Source organism: Sciurus carolinensis, chromosome 4 (assembly GCF_902686445.1).
Source record: "Sciurus carolinensis chromosome 4, mSciCar1.2, whole genome shotgun sequence".
In the NCBI taxonomy this organism is placed as follows: domain Eukaryota; kingdom Metazoa; phylum Chordata; class Mammalia; order Rodentia; family Sciuridae; genus Sciurus; species Sciurus carolinensis.
This window is the reverse complement of record NC_062216.1, coordinates 107,921,920-107,942,392: the sequence shown is the minus strand read 5'-3', so window position 1 is coordinate 107,942,392 and position 20,473 is coordinate 107,921,920. Positions and strand designations below refer to the sequence as shown.

The window sequence follows — 20,473 nt, the reverse complement described above, 5'->3', positions numbered from 1 at the left end:
CATTTGGGGAAGGAATCTTTTATTTTCATTTTTTATCACCATATCAATACTAGTTTACATCATCATTATTCACATACACAATGATAAGAAAGAGATCTATAACCTCTTCATGAAGAAAGAGGGGTTCACGCTTTCATGGGAATCCTTCCAGACCTTTGATTAAAATGAAGAATGCTTTTGTTTTTTACCTATAATCTTGTAAGAACTGATTTTTACTGATGGCAGTACTGATGAGGTGGAGCAGGGAGAGAGTTCAAGGGCAGTAGGTTGCCAAGGATGGTAGGTAGAAGGGGAGTGGACAGATCTACTCTGAAGCCACCAAGCTGGCAGCTAGGTGGGAAGTCAGTCAAAGCAAGGAAAATATAGAAAATACTTACAATATTTTACCAAAGTAAAGCAAAAATGTACTTTCATTTGACAGTATTTTAAAGGCATGAGATCTGTTAAATAATGGGACACCTAATTAGAGTTCTATGGGGACATTTAGAGAGCAAAAATTGACTCTGCATCAGTGGTGTCTATTCCAAGGTGATTAAAATAGGGCCAGAGTGCAAAGGTAGTTGGGGAATCATCTGAGTTCAGAATTAGTCTACATTTATCAAAATTTCCCAATTATTTTATATTTATCCATAACCAGCTGTAAGATTTTGCTTTGTCTTGTTTGTAAAGTTCCATTTCCTTTCCTGCTTATTGAAAATATTCAGTTTGGGTTTTATATGATGGCAATTCCTTTTTGAGTTATATTTCATTGGTTTACATAATTACAAAATCGAGTACAACTGGCAAAACTAGTTTGTGGACAAACAGCACTGCCTCTTGGTAAATATAAACTGTGGGAGCAGAGTGCCCCGGGACCTTCAGACCTGCCCCCTGGCCACTGCCCTCCCTTTGACCCTCAGCACATGTTGAACTGAGAGCCAGGTACGTATCTGTCAATCTGGTCTCAAGGGTTGCTCGTGTGCTACAGAAACAATGGTGTCCTTTAGGTGCTTTGGCTGCAAGTAACAAAAACTCTAACTGAAGTTATATTATTTTAATTTTTAAAATTTTTAAATTTTCTTCTTGTGTATGTGTCTCTTCAAATAAGGAAATTTATCATCTCAAATAACAGGAAGTTTAGGTCAGAGGTAAGAGAGTCTTTGAGGCTAGTTGATTCAAAGGTTCAACAACATCATGGAGACCCAGGATGATCTCAACATCTCCACTTTTCTTCCTCAGCATCAGCTTGGTCCCAGGACTGGAGCCAACACCTTCCCTTTTCCTCATCTAGGAGGAAAGAGAAAAAACAGGTGTCACCCATGGAATCCATCCTTCCATTCTATCTGCTCGGCCTAAGTTGGGCCACATCCCAACTCAATCCTGCTCATCCCTGGAGTAATCAATCATCATCACCAAGGGAATAGCATTGCTGATTGATTTAGAATATCAGAGTCCTTTCCTGGAACTGGGGATGGGCACTGTTTCCCAGTCCTGTGGTTCTTGTGGGCTGTGTGAATGCCTGAACAAACCTAGGTCCTGTTGTGGAGGAGCAAGGGAGGACAAGATAGTGGCTCCTGTAATAAGAAGCTTTCCCTTAGTTCATCATTGCCCCAGGCTGACTCTGTCCCCTCAGGAGCCAGGAATGTTCATCTCCAGACAGTCTTTCTTCTTGGTCAACATGGTATCATCCACCTACTCTGAGCAGCTAAAAGTGACAAAATAAAACTGCAGAAACTAGTCTCACTTGAATTCACAATCACAAATGTGATGGGCTCTCCCAGGTCCCTGGAGACCTGCCTACATGTCCCTCATTTGTTCTGTCAGTTGTTGCTCTGCAAGAAAGCATTTCACAGATCTGTCCCCTGTTTCCTCTTCTCCTCGTGCCCTCACTGGTGTCTTTCTCCCAAACTTCACTGAGAAAGTAGAAGCTGGGACTAGATCCTCCCCCATCAACTCTACTTCATGGTCCACCTCTGCTCACAGGCTCTGCCTTCCCTCTGCCCCTGTGGCTGACCTGGTTCCTCTCTCAGGCCAAACTTGCCTTCCACTTGTGCTGGGACCCCAGCCCCACTCACTTCTCAGACCCTATCTGGCAACCAGTCCTTATTTCTCCAACCCTATCAGCATAAAAGGGTACTGGAATCTTGAATCTTAAAAACAACACAAAAAAACCTGTTCCACAGCCTTTTCCCTCCTGGAAGAGTCTTGCTTTTTCACAGCAAAACGTCTTTAAAGTGTCTGGAATCACTGCCTCCTCTTTCCCAGTCCCATCTCACTGCAGTGAGTTGCTTACCCCACCATGCCTCTAAAAGGTTCTAATCAAAGTGATTCACAATCTTGCTGCATTTCTTTGACTTGACCTTTGCTTTCTTCAAACTCTTGCTTTCTTCTTTCACCTTCTATAAATATACCCTTTTCTATGTGAATTTGCCTCCTAAATCACTTGCTGTTTCTCAGTTTCCTCTCTTTGGGGAAACCCAAACTTGATTTGGGACCTTCTTTTCCCCCTTTCTTCCCCTCCTTTCTCTTCCCTAATATCTCTTCCCTTTTCTTCCCACCTTCAATCTTCTTTTAGCACATACTTATCTGGTTATCTTAACTCTAGTTAAGAGACTAGTTAGCAGATGACTGGCAGATTCAGAGTTCCAATCCTGACCTGTCCACAGCTCTAGGTTCACACAGACACCCAGCTTCCTGGGTCCCTGCTGGGATATCTGGTAGCATCTCTGCCCTCACATGTTCTACATAGAACTTTTGGTTCCTCTCAGTCTCTGTCCCTCAAACCCAGTCTTTGCCAACCTAGTAAATGATGCCCAGTCCACACCATTGCCCCAGTCTAACTCTGAATCAGTTCTGACTCCTTTTGTCCCGTGCTACTGTGCTCATATACTCCATCGGCAAGTCCTGGCATCTCTTCTCCAAGAGAACCTAAATCCACTCATTTTTCATTTCTAGCACCAAGCTGCAATCATCTCATTATGGAATGTCCCCTAAAGGCACATTTATTAAAGTCTGGGTGCAGCAGTACAGCAGTGTTCACAAGTGGGGCTTTGGGGAAGTAACTGGGATAGAGTCATAATTTGATGTCATTCCTGGGAGGTGGTAGAATCTATAGGAGGTGGAGCATGGTTGTAGGAAGTAGGTCACTGGGGGACTATACCTTGTTCCTGGCCCCTCTCTGTGTTCTCTGCCTCCCACCACCCCCAGCTTCCCAGTCTCCGTGAAGCGAGCAGCTCTGTTCTGCCATGCCCACGCGCCATGATGTTCTACCTCACCACAGGTCTACAGCAATAAAGTCAGCGAATCATGGACTGAAAACCTCTGAAACTCTGAGCCCAAATAAAGCTTTCCTCATTTAGGTTGCTCATGTCAGGTATTTTGGTACAGTAACGAGAAGCTAACACAAGCTCACTGTACTACTGTGATAACTTGATACAGCTTCTATTCTCACCCTCTACTCAGAGGACGAGTAATCAAAATATATGAAGTTAGCTCACTTCACTCCCTTGTCTAAAATCTTTCAGTGGTTTCCTGTTGTGGGCAGAACAAAATTAAGATACCTTATCATAGCCTAAGAAGCTTTACCAGATCCGGTGTGACCCCCTTCTGACCCAGTCTGGTGAAATCAGGCCCAAGGCATTCTGAGCCTCTGAAACTGCAGGCTTGTTCCCACTGCCTCCCACTCAGAGCCTTCCAAGTTTCTCTGCTCCCTGATTTTTGCAAGGTTTGGTCTTTGTTTTCATTCAAACCTCAGTTTAACTCACTGCCACAGAGGCCGTCCCTGGCTGCCCAGTCTAAATTGGTCTCTTACCCATTACTCTACCTTTAACCTTGTTCAACTTTTGTTCTAGAACTTATCACTGTTTTAATTATTTCACCATCCAGTTCCAGACAGCAACTACCAGGGAGTCAGCATTCTTGGTCTTGTTTATTATTGTTAAACAAAATTTATAGGAGGTCATTGTTTTGGTCTGAATTCTTGCACTAGACCCAGCAGAGCAGACCAAAGTGCAGTCACTTGTACTGAGTGCCACATACCCAAACTGAACAAACAAAAACTCCCAGAGACTCACAGCAACCAATTAGAAGGGGCCTGTGTAGCACAATCTCAGGCTGTTTTCCTTACTGCACACACACAGCAGTGTTTCTGTGACCTCGAAAAGTATGGTATTTCTCCCCGCCAATAAGCAAACAGTCCGTTCTATGGTGGAACCATCTGGCTGTCCCCTAATTCACTTCAGCTCTGATACTACCTCCCTGAAGATGGTGTCAGCTTCCACAGGTTGAGGATTCGATCTCCAAGACTGACCCCAGCTCCCACACTTGAGAAGCCAATTGCAAACCCCAGGTTGTTCTACTTGTGCTTCTGACTGACCAACTATAAACTGGAGTTTCTACAGTCCCCTTCCTTGAGTTTTACTAGTTTGCTCAAATGGTTCACAGAACTTGGGGAAACACTTAGGTTTACCAGTTTATCATAAAGGATATTACAAAGGACACAGATGAAGAGGTGCACAGGGCAAGGTATGGAAGAAAGAATATGGAGTTTCCAAGCCCAAGCTAGGTGTGCCATTCTCCAGGAACCTCTGGGTTTTGATCTATGTGGACTTCCTGAACCTGGTCCTTCGGGTTTATATGGAGATTTCATTACATAAGCATGATTGACTATATTATGGTGATGGACTTAATTTTTATCACTTCTCCCTTTTCAGGAAGTTGAGTAAAAGTCCCGACCCTCTATTCCTGCCTGGGTCTTTCTGGTGACTAGCCCCATTCTGTGTTGGTCACCAGTCAACTCATCACACTTTGGGGATTCCAGGAATCTTAGGAGTTGCATGCTGGGAAATGGGATGAAGAGCAGAAACACATTTCACAGTACCACAGACGCAGTCTACCTTGGCTGGCTGGCATGATAAGGAAATGCCCTCTGTTGGAGCCGTAGTGAGAGAGTGACCACAAAACAACCCATCCACCTTTTGTTCCCTGTTTCTGCTTTCTTTAGCCCTTTTTTGCCTCTAAAGTCAAACTCTTCATCAGGACATCAAGACTCCCTTTCTATTTTATAAAATGAGATTATCTGATTCTGGAACCACAAATAAAGCCAATTAGATCTTTAAGTTAAACTCGTAATTTTGGTGGTCTCAACACCTACAACAATAACGAGAGCAAATAATAATCATAAATTGATGAATGAGTAATGCTGTTTGCCTCACTTATAGCTCACTTTCTGAAAGGAATGACCTCCTGGAGTGGTCAACAGAAGTCCCAGGATGAATAGCCATGGGAGTCACCTACTCTTCTTTCAGTTTCCACTTGACTCGTTTAGCGAATGTTCCTTGTCAGGTTGTGTGCTAAGCACTGGAGGATCCAGAACACAGAGCTCGACTTCAAGAACTCAGACTAGTGGGTGGCAAACTGAGACTTTAGACAGTGACAGTTGCTGTCTGACAAATGCAATAGGAAAGGGAAGTATGGGATGATATTGGAGCTCAGGAGGATCTCCTACCTCAGAAAGATGAGATCAAGGATCACTTTGGGGTGAAGTGCTGCCTCCACTAATATAAGTGAGTGCTAGCCAGGGAAGAAGGGATGTCTGTGTGAGGACACCCAGTCAGTAAGTGGTGGAGTCAACATAACAACATTAGGTGTTATTTCCTAATTTCCCTCTCTGGTGCTTAGTTTCCTCACTGGGTGAAGATAACTGATAACAGTGCCCCTAAACCATGGAACCTGAGGACCCATGAGAGCATTCCTGTCAGAGTGCTGGGCACTTGTTTTAGTCAGCTTTTCCCCTCATGACTAAAAGACCATTCAAGAACAACTTAGAGGCGGAAAAGTTTATTTGGGGCACAAAGTTTCAGAGGTCTCTGTCCATAGGTAGCCAACTCTATTGCTCTGGGCCCAAGGTGAGGCAGAGCACCATGGTGCAAGAGTGTGGTGAGTAAGGCAGCTCAGGACAGGACACCCAGGAAGCAGAGTGAGCTCCACTCACCATGGACAAAACATAACCCCAAAGGCACACCCGCTGTGACCCACCTCCTCCAGCCACACCCTACCTGCCTACATTTATCACCTAGTTAATCCATATCAGTGGATTAACTCACTGATTAGGTGAAAGTTCTCATAACCCAATCATTTCACCTCTAAACTTTCTTGCATCGTCTTGCACATGAACTTTTGGGGGATATCTCTTACCTGCACCATAATAGCACTGAAGCCAACTTAGTCAGTACTCAGAAAATATCAACCACTATCACTAGCATTACTAATTTTTTTTTTTTTTGGAATGTGGATAGAGAAAGACTACCTTTAAAAACTAGGACCTTTTCCTTGCAGTGAAACCAGGACTTGATAGTTCCTAATAGCCTTGGCTCCTCTTCCCTCCTTCATTATGATTGCTATATTAGTTTATCCACTTAGAACATATTCTGAATGTCCAATTTTGGTCTTTTTTTCAATTTGATAATATTAAAAGGTAAAAAGATAGAATTGATAATTACACGAAAGGATTAATGGTTTAAATTCTTCATTGAGAAAGTAAAGCATGCACACGTTGAAAAAGTTCTAATAATACAAGTGAGAATAACATGAGATGTAAAAACCTGCCTCTTTATGGATCCATATGTAATATAATTATAGTTGAACATAATCATAGCTATTATTTTCCCCAGAAATTTATACAAATATATTTATGTTATATAAATATATGTATAAAATAAATCTTTAGAATCCTCCCTTATAACAATACTGTACCTTATTTTTTAACTCGAAAAAGTCTCCTATGAATGACTAAATAATATTCCATTTTATTGAGTCATTGTAGTTTATTTAATTGTTTCTGGATGGGCATTTAAGTTTCCTCTAGCTTTTTACTATTACAAATAATAAAATTATGCTATCTCTGCACAGTATATATTTAGTTCCTTGTGCAAATGTTTCTATGGGGAAAATTCCTAGAAGGGGAGTTGCTGAGTTAAAGCAATTGTGCTCTTTAAATTTTAATAGCTATTGCCAAATTGTTTTCCAAAGAGGTTACAGCAATTTACATTCCATTAACCGTACATGACAGTTCCTGTTTCCCACACTCTTGAGTATGATCAAATTTTATTTCTGCAAATACACTAAGTGAAAAATAGTATCTTGTTTTAACTGACACTTCTTTGATTACATAAAAAACTGAAAACATTTTTTCTATATTTATTGACTTTTTGCTTTTCTTTCCCCTTGTGAACTGCCCACCTTTTACCTATTTTCCCATAGAATTGTTCATTTTCTGTTGTTGATTTTTAGATCTCTGTGTGTTGAAAAAACAGTCTACTCCCTTTCCTGTTTCATAAATCACAAATATTTTTTCTATCCCGTGGTTTATCTCTTGATGTTGTTTAAAGTATTGTCTTGCAAAAGTTTTAATTTTTATGTGAGTAAGTTGGTCATTATTGTCTGATATATCTCCTGACCTTCCCCAGTTCAAAACTATGGGAAAAAAATTACCAGTGGTTTTTCTAGGATTGTTTTGGTATCATGTTTTATATGTAAGTTATTGGTCCACCTAGAATTTATTGGGGTATAAGGAGAAAAGCACTTCAGCTCAACTCCCATGTCTTGCTTGTCACAACAGCATTTTTGAATTATTCACATTCTCCAAGAGACTTAAAATGCCACTTTATTTATATTTTAAATTCTCAAATATATTTGGGTCTGTTTCTGGGCTTTCTGTTATCCATTAATAACTTTATTATTTCCTATAATTTCTCTGTAATGTAAATCTGTATTTCCTGTAATTTCTCTCCTTTAAAATATCTTTTTTGGGGGAGTGGAGGGTGGGTACTGGAGAATGAACGCAGGGGCACTTAACCACTGAGCCACATCCCCAGCCCTTTTTTTGTATTTTATTTAGAGACAGAGTCTCACTGAGTTGCTTAGTGCCTCACTAAGTACTGAGGCTGGCTTTGAACTTGAGATCTTTTTGCCACAGCTTTCTGAGCCACAGGATTACAGATGTGTGCCACTGCATCCAGCTAAAATATCTTAATATTGAGTAAAACTAGTTCTGTCTTGTTTCTCTGTTTATAGTTGTATTGGCAATTCTCACTCCTCTATTATTGCATATGACATTTTTATCATTTTTTCCAAGTCCCCCAAAATCTTACTAGTATCTGGATGAGAATTACAATTGCTTCTGGGAAAAGTAATATTGTTTTACTTACTCCTATGTTCTTTTATGTTCCTGTACCATCAGGACAGGATGGACCATGCTGCAAGAATAATAAAATCCCCAGATCTCAGAGTTTAACTCAACACAATTTTGTCTTTCACTTTTGCCTGTTCTAATGTGGTGGGGGCTGCCCTGTGCAGTCTGTTTTTAATCTTACAGTTCAACAGAGGCCCCTGGGGACAGTGGAAGAGATAGTTAAGTTACCTATGAATTCTGTGGAATTTCCAGACCCCCAATAATCAGATGGGCCATAAGTAAAACCATTCTGGTTAAATGATTTGGAGCAGCAAATCTCACTTTCAGGGTCAAAGCTTAGAAAAGCAGGTTTAAATTTTCTCTTATCATTGGGTTGCTGAGGTCATAAATTGAGATGACAGAGCTGAAAACAGATACTTCCTTAATAGCTGAATCGGTTCATCATAGGTCAGCTGCCCTGGAGACCCAATAGGCTCACATCACAGCAGCTGTGACTCAGGAAACATTTTATTGTGTTAAGGCCACCGAGCCTCCAGGGTAAGTCATTATTATGATGTGAAAAACTTATCCTTGGTACCAACAGCAGGAAAGCTGCAGAAAAAAAAATTGAAATATTGACTTAGCAGTTAGGTGATGGCAACAAGGAAACTGATATCAGAGCTGGAATGAAACCAAAGATTTGATAGAGCCATTGCTTGATATGACCTCGAAGGCAGATGCTGTGTTAGGTGGCAGCTAGCGATGGCCAGTGAAATGTAGGCAAGGTCACAGGTGTTCTTTAAATGACTTTAGGATCTTCTTTAAACAACTTCCAAAGTAGACAAGAAAGCAAAGGGTGGTAGTTAATTTGTAGAGAATAAACAGAAACAAGGGAGCAAATGGGAGAATATGTCAAGAGAAAGGATTAATGGACTATCTCTTGACAGGGTCTCTTGATGTTGATGTAAAGCTAGGAATTATGACTATAAGGGTTTCCAATAGTCTGGGAAGGAAGATTCCTTTAGTAGCAGAAGTGCACTAGGGTAACTTCTGACCAGGTATTAACCCCAGTGACTACATTAACATGGGGTTGACTTGGAGATGAAGCCCCCCCAAATAGGATGGCCACCATGACAGTTCTGGAGAGGACCAACTGAGGTCAAAAACTCCACTACTTGAAGTGAAGAGGGCATTGAACACCTGATTGACAAAGAGAACAGAAGGTGGTCCCCAGCTCTTCTGGTAAACATCAGTGATACAATTGGTGACAGTGTTGTCTCCTTTGTCTTTGCTCAGAGACAGTCCACTCTCTCACTTGAGAGTGCTTTTTGCTGAAGCCTCACTTTGCTTTTACTTCACTTTCACTTATCATAAAGTTCTCTTGCATGGTTTTTGGTGTCCGACTTTAAATTTTCTTTCCTCCGAACCAAGAACCTAGGTTGGAGTTTCTCCCTGCTTTCCTGTGACACCTGTACCTATGGAAATGGTTGGTTCAGGGGAAGATGTCAGAAAACAAAACTTTAGTGCTGACATAGGTGGTTGCTACTGGCTGTATCTGGCAAAATGTTGGGGGACGGAGAGAAGAAGAAAAAGAAGAGGAGGAGGAGGATTAAAGAAAAAAGAAGGGAAAAAGAGAAATAAGTTGTTTCTGGGACAAGTAAGCTAAGGGATAAAGCACATTGAGAAATATTATTGGTTAGTTGCTCATAGAAATGTCTGGAAGCAGATAGATGGGCCTAATGGTTTCTGCAAAGAAACCAAGAGCTTTGTTGAAATATCCTGAGGTGCCTGCTCTAATTTAGGGCAGGACACAGGCTGGGAAAGCTGCGTAGCTCAGTGCTCACATCAGGTATGACCAAGGAAGGCAATGGAGAGGAAGGAATTTCCAGAGAGCAGAACCAAGAAGCTCCCAGACACTGGGGGATGGGCCCCAAAACTCCCGCCTGTGCTCCAGACCCACACAATGTTGGAGTGACTTGAAACAGTGTTGGGCAGGTATCTGAAATTTGACTGACCAGATTCTCTCAGAAACTTGAGACGGAGACTGAGATGTTGACTGGTTCTGAGTCCTCAGAACTAAGGACATGGGGGGTGGGCAGCCATCCTCCCCCACCAAGTGTGCAGAGAATTCTACAGAGAAAATCAGACTTCTCTCTAGAGAACAGAAAAAAACACCTCTTGTGGAGAACAAGAGATGCGAAATCATATTTAAAGGGGCAGGATAGAAACGAGAGACAGGAGGGTGCCTCTGCCTGTGTCCAGCAGGCATTCTAGTCTCTCCGGCTCCCCCGTCGAATCTCCTCAAGCACCAGCTGCTTTCCTGTGGGCATCAGGAGACTCACAGGTGTCGGGCCGTCTGCCTCCTTTTCTTGTGTAAGTATGATGGGATTGGTTTCAATTTCTTCAAATCAAAAGAACCTCGACTGAGGAAGTTCCCATAACTTATCACTGGAAAACATCTCCAGGAAGGGCCCGCCCCTTCCTTCCTGCTGAACAGGCTGTGGTCACAGCATGGCGGTGAGATTTCTCAGCATCATCTGGTTGTTTTTTTGTTTTGTTTTAAATATTTTTTTAATTGCCCATGGACCTTTATTTTCTTTATTTATTTTATTTCTATGCGGTGCTGAGGATGGAACCCAAGGCCTCACATGCCAGGTGAGTGCTCTACCACTGAGCACAAGTATCATCTGGCTCTAAAGTGACTACCAGGCAAGAGGAATAGCTGGAGAATTAGTTTATGCTTCCATCCCCACCTAGACTGTCCAAGTTTAAGAATGATATTTTTAATAACAACATTGGGAATGACAATAATATGTTAAAATAAAACATGGATAATACCAATTGTCCTTAATTTCTTAATTGGGCTAAGAAAAAAGAAACTCTTCTTTATCTTCCTTTATCAATTCACTCCTGCTCTCTGGGAAGATTATTTTCTATCATCTCCTCTCTGCTAACCCCTGAACCACCCCCCCACCCCTTCTTACTGTCAGTTGAAGAAAGTACTTCTGATTCCACTGAGACAAAAGATGGCCAGACAATAACTGTCTTATCCTTCTCCAAATCTGCCAAACTACTTGCACTGTGCCCGTGTACTCTGCCCTCCATCCTGCCCTATCAGTGCTGTCCACCAGGACCTCCTGTGGTGATAGTAATGTCCTGTGTTATCCATCTCCCTGTGACAACCATAAGCCACATGTGGCTAGTGGCTGCTGTGTGGGACAGCCAGGGTAGAGAGAACTCTTTTGAGGAGTTTTGCTGTAAAGGGAAATGCGTAGATAGAGAGGGATAGGGGTCAAAGTAACATTTTTTTAAAAAGGTGGAAATGGTATTTTACCATGTGCTCACATGTATCAATCTCATCTTCTGGGAGCCATGTTTTCCTGAGCTGCCTGACCTGCCTCAACCTGTTCAGGTCACTTTGAGCCTATTGCTCAGTTGGCCTCCTGAGATCTTCACTCACCTCCATCCTGAGGGACTTCCTCTCATTCTTGAGGTGGATCCCATTTCCTGGATAAGTCTCTTTCTTGATGTACAGCCGTGTTTTGCTACTGCTTCTGTTATGGGGCACAACTTAAGAACAGACTGATCACCACTGAGAAGTCCGAATTTGAGAGTCTTTAATAAACCGGCCAGCTGACTGTCTCACACAATGCCCCAAAAATGGCTATTGGGAGAACAGCCCGACCACAGGGTTGTAGGGGTTTTTATACCCAAAATCACATCAATCATAAGTGTCTGTTGCTATGATTCAAAATTACAAACTAACATCATGAGATCGTCAACAGAGGGGGAAGTAGGTCAAAATGACCCTTACCTAGGTACAAACTAAAGAATGGTTGCTAACATCCACACAATCACCGTTTACATGTTACATTGGTTAAGAGCAATAGAGGTCAAAGGAGAGCAATTTTTACTACATAGGAGTTGCCATTGTATATTATTAGACATGTCACGCTAAGTAACTGATGAGGGGTACAGAGGCGGGGTGTCCCATGGGAGAAGCTTATTTCCTACATAACATGGAGTCTCAGAGCAAAATGGAGTCTGTTTAGTCATTTCCCTTAGAGTCTGGTCTATAACATTCTCATGGAGCCAGATCTGTCAGCCCATCACAATTTTCCTTCTCTAACTTTTTGCTCTACTTTCCTCCATTTACCTTCCAGTCCTTATATTGAATTGTTTGTTTCGGCTAGTATAATTTTTATTTCCAAAAGCTCATTTTTGTTTTATTAGCATTTCCCTCTCTTTTGGTGACATCTTGTTCTGGTTTTGTAGATCCAGTATCTTCTCTTATCAATGATAGTTTTTTCTCCCTGTAAATTTAAACCTGCAGAAAACATTGGTTTGATAATTTCATCTTGCCCTTTAATGCTAGAAGCTTTCTTCAAAATGTTTAGCTGTCCTGGGCTATCTATCCTCTCGCATTTAAGAGTAGAGCCTCAGAAAAGGAGTCAGAAACTGTGGGCAGGGGCAGGGTATGAGAGGGACTTGTTGTCTCTAGTCATTAGGAAGTAGAGATCTTTATTCTCGGCCTAGTTAGTCCCCTGAGGGATTATCCAGTCTTGAGCCTGGGATGCAGGACACGATTCAGATGCTCATGTAATCCCAGCACCTCCTTCCTTGGTCCCAGCACCTCCCTCCCATGTCCCAGCACCTCCCTCCCGTGTCCCAGCTTCTCCCTCCCGTGTCCCAGCTTCTCCCTCCCTTGTCCCAGCATCTCCCTTCTTGCTCTCACTGCAAGTCCAATGACCTCTGGTTTATGTTCTCTTAGTCTTATGCCTGGGTGGGAGAATGAAGTTCCCAGCAGTGAAAGATGGCAGGGCCTGGTTGGTGAACTGTTTTTCAAATGGTTTGCAGTTCCATCAGGCCCATCTACACCCCTTACTCCTGGGAGATCCCGTGTCACAAACCCTGAGCCTTTTGATGACTCTGAGGGGCCTTCTAGTCCTTCCACGGAACCTCATGGATCTTCTCAATTAGGTTTGTTGCCTGAATTCTCTCCAGCTTCTAAATGTGCACGTTAGGGGAGGGACATGTGTGTCAGTCATTAAAATTTCTTTTTGGTCTCAAAAAGGTAATGAGGTTTTAGAGGAAGCAGAAGTAAAAGCCTGTGTTAGATCAGCCATCTGTAACCAGGAGCTTCCTCATTCTTATCTGAATGAGATGCTAAGCAAGCTTTCATCCTCTACCAAATCTATGTTTGCCACAATAACACGAGACCTTCCCTTTGCCTATTCTGTGATCTATTCTCTGTCCTTATCTCATTTGACCACTTTGTAAGATTTGACATGGTTGCTCACTGGCTTCTGGGACCCCACACCATCCTCATTATTCTCTACATTTGGCATTCTTTCCCTCTCCTATATTTAGAATGTACTTTCAAAAATTGAGTTATAATTTATGTAGAGTGAAATGCATAAATCTTAAGTGCACAGTTCAATTAGTTTGGTAAATGCATATATCCATTAACTCACACCCCTAGCAAGATAGAGAACATTGCCATTCTTGTTTTCTTCTACTGATGATCCTCCTCTTCCTTTTCCTGACTGTTAAATGTTGAAGTTCCCTGGAATGAAACCACCATTTGACCCAGCTATCCCACTCCTTGGCCTATACCCAAAGGACTTAAAATCAGCATACTACAGTGACACAACCACATCAATGTTCATAGCTGCTCAAGTCACAATAGCCAGATTGTGGAACCAACCTAGATGCCCTTCAATTGATGAATGGATAAAGAAACTGTGATATATACACACAATGGAATATTACTCAGCCATAAAGAAGAATAAAATTATGGCATTTGCAGGCTAATGGATGAAGTTGGAGAATATCATGCTAGGTGAGATAAGCCAATCCCAAAATCCAAAGGCTGAATGATCTCTCTGATAAGCGGTTGATGATACATAACGGGGGTTGGAAGGGAGGCAAAAATGGAGGAAGGATGGATTGTATAGAGAAAAAAGAGGAGTGGGAGGGGTGGGGGGAAGGAAAAATAACAGAATGAGACAAACATCATTACCTATGCACACATATGATTACACAAATGGTAGGACTCTACTTCATGTACAACCAGAGAAACAAGTTGTAGCCCATTTGTTGACAATGAATCAAAAATAAATAAATTATTTTAAAAAATGTTGAAGTTCCCAAGGACTCGATCCTTGGACCTCCAGTGCATCTATCTACATCATCTCTCAATATCCAATCCCTTGACTTTCTGTATAATTTAGACCTGTGCTGTCCCATATAGTAACCGTTAGCTCCACACAGCTATCAGGTCTGAATTGAGTTTTGCTACAAATGTAAAATGCAGACTAGAGTTCAAAAGTTCAAAGACTATGTGTATTAAAGCATCATTTGGTTATATTTATTTACAAAATGTATAATTTTTATTTTTGTTTGATAATTTCATCTTGCCCCTTTAGTGCTATAAGGGCACTACATATAATTATAATATATGCAATTTTATGTATCAGTTATACTTTTTCAATTTAAGAAAAGGATATAAAATAGCTAATTAATGTTTTTATATGCAAATGCCTGCTTGACTTACCCACTTCATCTGCATCATAGGCATTTCAAACTTGATAACTCCCAAATGGAATTTCAAAACTTTCCTTACCCTACACTGATCCTCTCCAGTTTCTCCGGTCTCAGTAAAGAGTAACTCTCTTCTTACTCAGTGGCTCAGGCCCAGAACTTTGGAGTCATTATTGACTGCTCCTTTCTCTTGCTGTCCACATTCATTCTCTCACATATGCATTTAGGGTTAGGCAACTTCTCACCTTTGCCCCCACCTGGCACAGGCTATGGATCCCACTTGCCAGTCACAGACTCCTGTATGCCCCAGATTGCCCACTTAGGTGGACCAGTCACTTCTCTGAACTGCAGCCAAGTGAATTCTGTTACAAACATTTGACAGATTAAGTCAGTGTCCTACTCAAGACCCTCAAAACCATTTTGATCACATGATAAATTCAGAGTCCTTACCATGCTGTGCAAGGATCTCCCTGATCTGTCCCAGGCCATGGCTCTGAACCACTTCTCACCCTTTCCCCGTGCTCGCTGCGCGTCACCTGTACCACACCTTGGTTTCCAGCTCAGGGGCTTTGCCCTGGCACCTCCCTCTGCCTTGAATGCACAATTCATGGTTTTTCCACAAGGCTCACTCCAGTTCATCCAAATGTCACCTCTCCAGAGAAACCTTAGAAATTCCATCTAAAGCATCGCTGTTGTTCTCTATCCCTTTATATATTTATTTTTATTTCTTCTTAACATTTAATGCCTGGCCTTGTTCGTATCTATTTGCTTATTCTCTGTGTCCTCCACAAAAATGTATGCTTCTTGAGAGTAGGGACTCAGGCATTTTTGTTCATTCCAGTGTCCCCACCACCTAGAACATTGTCTGCCACACAGTTGGTGATCAAAGGTTACTTTTCAAATGACCAAGTAAGTGTATATGGATGAATGAATTGAAGAATTTAGTGAGTTGGAAGCTGAGCCAGTTTTTGCATTAACACTGGCAGGAGAAGCGAGTTCTGTGAAGGCAAAGCCAGGAAAAGAACTCCGATGCTGGCAGGAAGCCACCTTCCACGGGTCAGCACTGTCCTGGAGAGCCAGAGGTGAGGTTCTACGCCTCACCACCTTCCAATAACCTCTTAGAAGAGCACAATGCAACTTGTTTCTTTCCTCTTCAAAATCACTTCTCTGTTAGGAGTAACATTGTAATCCCTCCCTTTTCTTTCTTGTCATAGATCATTGGCACCATGTCAGAAAAATCACCTGCCCAGTCACTGTCTATGCTGGTGCCATTCTTTCTAGAGTGTGGCAGATGGTGTTCAACTCTCCTGTTCTCCAATGGTCAGAATTAGGTGTTGTGATAATATCCTGCCTGTTCCTCCCGATAAACCAGAAATGGCATTCAATGATGAAATCAAAATGAGAACCAGCAGTCCTGAAGTATAATTCAACCCTACTGTAATAGTCTTAATAACTGATGAATTCTCACAGATCTTATGTATCAAATCTTGTGTGTTAAAATATATCCAGTTCTTTCTTGTCTATGCAATTCTACACAATGATGAATTTAGGTTATTCTCTACAGCTGCTACCTTCTAAGAACTGAGACAAAATACATTTTTATAGGCAACATCTATTTTTTTTGTAAATACAATTGTCTTCACTCTATAAATAATATGTTTTTATTGTTTGAAATACTAGAAAATACAGTTAAATAAAAAGAAGAAAATTTAAAATCATCTAGGCTTCTGCTACACCACTAGCATTTATTTGTATAACTTCCAGACTCTTTCAAAACCACATTTCAATGTATGCATAACATCATTAAATAGATAAGCTGCACATTCTTATATTGAGAAGTTCCTCTTGCAAATATAGGGTTATATGCAAAAGCTAATGCTGCTGGGTGAACACCTTTTATCAGCATATTTCTTGGCCATTAATATCATAGCCACTATTCACAAAACTTCTGCTCCTTGAATATTAATACATGCATTCTTGATGGGAAACAAGTGTGTGCCAAACTGCTGGTAAATAGCACCATTCTGCATAAAATAGTGGCCAAAACCAAAACCCTAGGGCATCACATAGGCTGTTAAACATGTGAAATTAATAATGCTTATGTAATCTGAAAAGAGTTAGTAGATTGTATGACTAATGATGGGGACATTTAAAATTCCAAAAAATTAAATGAAAACAAGGTTTCTTAGTATATGAAAGGATTATTATTGCAGATATATTACTTAACCCCTCTATCCATAACTTGAAAGCCACTGTGTACTTTTTAAAAGTGGTCTTTTGAAATAAATAAAACAGTATATAAAAATTAGGGTAAATTATAATAGTCCAAAGATTAAAACTAAAACATTACCTTTTTATTTATTTTTTAAACAGATTGGCAACCAGAACAAACATTAAACAAATTTATACCATTAATAAGTCATTTTTAACTTAGTTTTCCCTCCTCCTCCTCCTCCTCTTCTTCCTTCTCATTTTCTGGCTTTTTTTTTACTGTGCTAAAGAAGTACTGAACTAGAACCAAAGCAAAAGATTCAAATATCGTCTAGACTCGATCTAACTGAACTCACAGTCCATTTATTTTGGGATTCTTCCTCAAAGATCAATGAGACTGAAAGGGAATCTCCCACATATAGACAGATGGAGTGTTTCTGGGTCCTACTCTGAAAGTGACTGTCAGTCAAACTTAATTAACACAATCTGTCAACAGGCAAGCATGATAAGAGTGATCACCATGCCTCATCCCAAAGGTGAAGGAGTGGTTGGAGCTCCCTACCCCTTCCCTTCTCTAGAACTTTGAGGAAGGGCAGACAAAAACACCATTTAGCAACTTTGTAGTCACTTAGTCCACAGTCACACTTTGGATTTCTCAGAAAATAATAAAAGTTCATTCATTTATTCACTCATTCAAAAAACATTTATTGAGGACTCACTTCATATCAGGTGCTACAAAGGCTTTAGAGATATGGGGTATAATACTTAATTTTATGTGGCAACTTGACTGGGCTAGGGGTGCCCAGATATTTGGCTAAACATTATTTCTGGGTGTATCCGTGAGGGTGTTTCCAGATGAGATTAGAATCAGTAGATTTTGTAAAGCAAATTGCTCTTCTCCATGTGGGTGGGCATCATCTAATCTGTTGAAGGCTGGAGTAGAACAAAAGGTGAAGGAAAGAAGAATCAGTGCCCCTTTTCTGCCTGACTGCTGAGTTGGGACGTCTCATCTTCTTCTGTCCCCAGACTGACACTTAGGCCATCAGCTCCCTTGGTTCTCAGGACTCAGACTTAGACTGAACTACACTATTGGCTCTCTTAGGTCTCTGGTTTGCAGATGGCAGATCGTGGGATGTCTCTTCCTCCATAATTGCATGAGACAGTTTCTCAAATTAGCCCTCTCTCTCCCTCTCTCTCCCTCTCCCCCTCTCTCTCTCTCTCTCTCTCTCTCTCTCTCTCTCTCTCTCTATAGAGAACTTTGACTAAAATGTGCAGTGAACAACATAGTCATGCTTTTTTACCCTGGTTGATTTCATTGTCTAGGAGGAAAGCAAACATTAAATATTTAATCCCAACTAGATGAGTTATAGGGAAGAACAGATTGCTTTAGGAGTGAGAGGCTGAAGCAACATCTTTGTCTCCAGGCTGAAGGTAAAGCGCCCTTGAGGACACTGCTGTTCTGCAGACCCTGAAGGTGAAGGACCAGTCAGTGCTCCCTACCCCATCTTTCTCCAGAACTTTGAGGAAGGGGTGACAAAATGCACAAAGGCTCAAAGGCAGACAGACACCAAACTTCTGGAAGGCCTCTGTAGCCAAAGGAGAGAGGAGTTCTTGGGTTTATTGTATTGCTGGGTGTTTAAACACAGTTACAAACAGGGGTGGTGGACATTTGGGAAGACAACTGTCAGAGTATGGAGTTAAATTCATGGAATACCCAATTAGTCACTCTTCCTCCTGCAGGTCTTCTTCGCCTTTCTTTGCTTTCCCTTTGAAGGCTGATGCTCCCCCTGGTTCTGTCCTTGGTCTTGGCTCTCCTTCATTCCTATGTGTGTATTCTTCTCTAGCTGATCCTCTTTGTTTCTGAGGCAGGTCTGACATGCTTCCACCCGGGACTCTTGCCCTTCCATGTCCCCCTAGAGAGAACTCTCTTCCCACCTGCTTCCCTTGGAGCACTTTTCTTTTTCTTTTAGGTTTCTGCTTAAATGTGAACTCTTCAGAGAGATCTTCTCTGGCCATTTATCACTCACTGTTCCTTTATCATCCTTTATTTTGCTTAAGAGCAGTAATATGATCTGGCATTGCATTATGCTTCTTTGTTCATTATCTCTTCCCCCCTATAATGAGAGTTCCATGATCTCAAAGTCTTGGCCACTACTGCACAAATATTCAGTCACCCATGTAATGTTACTGGCACAAAGTAGGTAATATTCACTTATTGGATAGGTGAATGGATTCTTGAATGAACAAATGAACGCTGGAATGGATTTAGCTACTGCCCACATGCTAATGACTTCAAATCTACACTTTCTGCCTTCTCTCTCCTGAGTGCCAGATTCACTTATTCAACTGCCCGTTTGTCACCTTGGCTGGTATGACCTAGGAGCACACGGATTTAACATGCTCCAAACAGAACTCATCAACCCCCCACAAACACGCATACCCGCTGTCTCTCTTGTGTTCTTCTCTCTTTTGAATGACTCTGCTACCCATCCAGTTGCCCAAGCCACAAGCTTTGTGCCATCTTCATGTTTCCCTTTACCCTCTATATTCCATCAATCACCAAATGCTGTTGACTCTACCTCGTGACTCTGTCCCCATCCTGTGCTTCCTCACAGACATAATAATACTCATTTCTTTATAATTATTTCCTGAATTATGTCCTCTGACTATTGCCTTACTGTCAATTTTGTCTCCTTCCAATTTGTGCTCTATCCTGCCACCAAGGAACTCTTTTAATTGCATTCATGCTTTATTGCATGAAGCAAGAGCTCCTCTTTGCTGTAGATAATATCTAAGTATCTCGATATAGCACACAGGCTTGGGATAGAGCTCAGTGGTAGAGCACTTGCCTTGTATGCACTAGGTCCTGGGTTTGATCCCCACCATGGTAAAACAAAACAAAAGAACAACAAAAACATAAAATTTGTTTCTTGTCATTTCTGTTTTGGTTTCTAGTGTTCTGCCACCACCATTCACATTAGCATTGTGATGTGCAACAACTATGAAGGTATGTTTGTCTTGGTTATGCAGAGTTCTCCTGTTCCTGGGAAGAAGGGAGGGTCCTTAGAGCCAGTGTTGCTGACGCCCTCACTGCCAGCTATGACCTTTGTGCAAGTTTGTCTCTTTACAGGGGTAGAACTGTGCCACCTGAAGGGGCTTGTACAGATATGTGAATGAAAAACTGATCATGTCCATGCTTATTGTTTCCAGGGAAGAGGTAAGCTGCAGCACATAGTCAGAGGCTTTGCTCACACTGAGGACTTCCCCTAGTTATTGAGCCTGCATCTTTGATGCTGGGATTAGTCCCATAGAGAGACACTGTTATGGTTTAGATGTGAGGTGTCCCCCCAAAACTCACATGGGAGACATTGCAAAAAGGTTCAGAGGAGAAACAATTGGGTTGTAAGAGTCTTAACCCGAGCCGTGAATTAATCTCCTGATAGGGAGTAATTGAGTGGTAACTGAAGTGGTCGGGTGTGACTGGAGGAGGTGGGAATTGCCGGCGCAGCTTTGAAGTACATATTTGTATCCGGCTGGCCAGTGGATTCTCTCTCTGCCTCTTGATCACCA

The 20,473-nt window shown here is 41.6% G+C and overlaps 1 protein-coding gene across 1 annotated transcript in view; it reads right to left on the bottom strand.

Moving 5' to 3' along the window:
* Positions 1-20: 20 nt before the first annotated feature.
* Positions 21-20,473, bottom strand: part of Pced1b (PC-esterase domain containing 1B) — a 226,141-nt gene continuing 205,688 nt past the window's right edge. The window contains exon 6 of the transcript XR_007108282.1: positions 21-1,266. The gene's annotated coding sequence lies outside the window, so the exon portion shown is untranslated. The remainder of the gene's footprint in view (positions 1,267-20,473) is intronic.